Source organism: Micropterus dolomieu, unplaced genomic scaffold (genome assembly GCF_021292245.1).
Source record: "Micropterus dolomieu isolate WLL.071019.BEF.003 ecotype Adirondacks unplaced genomic scaffold, ASM2129224v1 contig_13800, whole genome shotgun sequence".
In the NCBI taxonomy this organism is placed as follows: domain Eukaryota; kingdom Metazoa; phylum Chordata; class Actinopteri; order Centrarchiformes; family Centrarchidae; genus Micropterus; species Micropterus dolomieu.
The window spans coordinates 2,922-6,552 of NW_025742786.1; positions in this window are offsets into that span (position 1 = coordinate 2,922).

The following is a 3,631-nucleotide window of genomic DNA, read 5'->3' on the forward strand; positions in this document are numbered from 1 at the left end:
AGCTTTTTCATTATCTTTTTTGATCGCTAGGAATTATGTTTGATAAGCCTAATTATATGTAGAACTGTTTTGTTTAAGAATATTTTAGTTAATGAAATGTGTTCCCTTATTTACATGTGTATTGTCTAGAAAGCCTCAGAATGTTTAACTGTTATAATTGGTGTGTTTGATTAGCATGAAAGGAGATATGGTCACATCAGCCAAACTTGCGCCTGAGAACACACAGTTCTTGAGATCTCTTTAATTCTCCATTTTTTTTGTCTTCAAAGTTTTGTTTTTCGTTTACAGTTTTCCTGGCCTTTTATTGTGTGTGTTTTGAGTATCTTATTTTGAAATGTTATTGTATTCCTGCTGTCGCGTCTGCTACCGATCCAGTAGAAAGAGCTGACATCAGACATCCATCTTTGATTCATGGACTGCTAACGAAACTGTTAAGAGACAGTTTGTAATGACTTTTAGCAGCCGTTTGCTGTGAGTGTGTACCCTTGGAACAATCCACAGTCAAAATGAGCTGTGAATCGTACATTAAATTCTAATCTCCTTTATATATTTACCCATAACTTGCGTCCGTCTGTTTCCCCTTATGATTTGAAAGCAGTCTTGTTTGATATTATATCCGTTCACACTGGCAATTGTTGTATTTACAGTATTGCTGTCCATTACTTCATTTTATTCACTTGTATTCACTGTAGTTTAGGAATAAATATTCACCATATCACTTAGTTGTTGTATGTACTACTTAACAGAGTTTGAATCCCTGATTTAAGAACATCCACCTTAGATATCAGATTGATTAATAAAGTGATTCATAATATATTTCCTAAAGTTTCTCAGTTCCTTTCCAAACGCTGAGGGGAGCGCTAACTGGAAACCATCGATATATATTTACAATAATTCATCAATTCAATCATAATTCATAAATGTAAGTTCACTATAGGTACATTTCACCATTTCTAAACACATGATGAACTACCAAACTATGGGCCACGTTAACAGTACATAAGCAGTCATGAAGGACTGTACTCAAAGGTACAATGTGTAAGATAGACATAATTTATTTTAACACATTAAAAAATGTAACTGACCTTATCAACACAATGTGAAGAAGTATAATCGTTTTGTTTAATTCTAACAACAGACATTTTTTGGCAGATCTAGGCACCGAGGAATAGCCTAAACTAAATTATTTATTATATTTGCTATACTCTAACCAACTTAACTTTCTGCATTTATTGGCTGTAATAATAAAAAAAATATAGATGTTGCTTAAATTTCTAGTCTATACATGACCATATACCCACAGATACACACAGCATCCATACATATCATTACTCCAAATATTTTACTCATTCCACCATCAGGTTATTAAATCCAGACAGTAGCCACTTTAAATAGGATCCTTATCCATAGCTTAAGCATACATGTTTGAATGCAGCCAAACAGAGCAAAATCACACTCTGAGTGAACCAATCTACAGTGCAGTAACAGCAATCAGTGTAATTAAATAGCCTTCTTTGGCAGGGGCACCCTATAAGGGGGGAAAGTTAGGACAGTTCCAAGGGCCCTAGACTGACAGGGGCCCCCAAAATAATAAAATAATATTATATTATACATTAAATAAATCATCATTTATTATACATATATTTCAAATATAATAATAAATTAATTGTTTTTGGCAGAGGGGCAGAGCTGTCAACTGATCACCATCTGGTGGTGAGTTGGGTCAGGGGGTGGGGGAAGACTCTGGACAGACCTGGTAAGCCCAAACGGGTAGTGCGGGTGAACTGGGAACGCCCCTGTCCGTGAGATCTTCAACTCAAACCTCCAGCGGAGCTTTTCTGGCATCTCTGTGGAGGTTGGGGACATTGAACAGGAGTGGGCAATGTTCAAAACCTCTATTGCTGAAGCTGCAGCGGAGAGCTGTGGTCTCAAGGTCTTAGGTGCCTCAAGGGGCGGTAACCCCCGAACACCATGGTGGACACCGGTGGTCAGGGAAGCCGTCCGACTGAAGGAGGCCTTCCGAGATTTGTTGTCTCGGAGGACTCCGGAGGCGGTTGCAAGGTACCGACGGGCCCGAAGGGCTGCAGCCTCTGCTGTGGCAGATGGAAAGCAGCGGGTGTGGGAGAAGTTCAGAAAAGACATGGAGAAGGATTTTCGGTCGGCACCAAAGTGTTTCTGGAGAACTGTCCGCCATCTCAGGAGGGGGAAGCGGGGAACCGTCCAAGCTGTGTACAGTTAGGATGGGACCCTGCTGACCTCAACTGGGGAGGTAATTGGGCGGTGGAAGGAACACTTTGAGGAACTCCTAAATCCGACTGACACGCCCTCTTTAGTAGAGGCAGAGCTTGAGGCTGATGAATTTCCCTGGTGGAAGTCACTGAGGTAGTCAAACAACTCCACAGTGGCAAAGCCCCAGGGATTGATGAGATCCGCCCAGAAATGCTAAAAGCTTTGGGTGTGGAGGGGCTGTCTTGGATGACACGTCTCTTTAACATTGCGTGGAAGTCGGGTACAGTGCCCTAAAGAGTGGCAGACTGGGGTGGTGGTTCCCCTGTTCAAAAAGGGGGACCAAAGAGTGTGTGCCAATTACAGGAGTATCACACTTCTCAGCCTATTCCAGGGTGCTGGAACGGAGGGTTCGGCCGATTGTCGAACCTCAGATTGAAGAGGAACAATGCGGTTTTCGTCCCGGTCGTGGAACAACTGACCAGCTCTTTACTCTCACAAGGATCCTGGAGTGGGCTTGGGAGTATGCCTATCCAGTCTACATGTGCTTTGTAGATCTGGAGAAGGCGTATGACCGGGTCCCCCGGGAGATACTGTGGGAGGTGCTGCGGGAGTATGGGCTGTACATCCAAAGCGAGAGCTGTGTCCGAGTACTCGGCAGTAAGTCGGACTCTTTCCAGGTGAGGGTTGGCCTTCGCCAGGGCTGCGCTTTGTCACCTATCCTGTTTGTGATATTCATGGACAGGATATCGAGACGTAGTCGTGGCGAGGAGGGGCTGCGGTTCGGGGGGCTTGGGATGCTTTTTGCGGATGATGTGGTCCTGATGGCATCATCGGTCCGTGACCTTCAGCTCTCACTGGATCGGTTCGCAGCCGAGTGCGAAGCGGTTGGGATGAGGATTAGCACCTCTAAATCTGTGGCCATGGTTCTCAGCAGGAAACTGGTGGAGTGCCAACTCCGGGTAGGGAATGAGTCTTTACCCCAAGTGAAGGAGTTCAAGTACCTCGGGGTCTTGTTCACGAGTGAGGGGAGACTGGAGCAGGAGATCTCGATCTACCGGTCGATTTTCGCTCCTACCCTCACCTATGGTCATGAAGGCTGGGTTGTGACCGAAAGAACGAGATCGCGGGTACAAGCGGCCGAAATAGGTTTCCTCAGGCTGGTTACTGGTGTCTCCCTTAGAGATAGGGTGAGAAGCTCAGCCATCCGCGAGGAGCTCAGAGTAGAGCCGCTGCTCCTTTGCGTTGAAAGGAGCCAGTTGAGGTGGTTTGGGCATCTGGTAAGGATGCCTCCTGGACGCCTCCCTAGGGAGGTGTTCCAGGCACGTCCAGCTGGGAGGAGGCCTCGGGGAAGACCCAGGACTAGGTGGAGAGATTATATCTCCACACTGGCCTGGGAACGCCT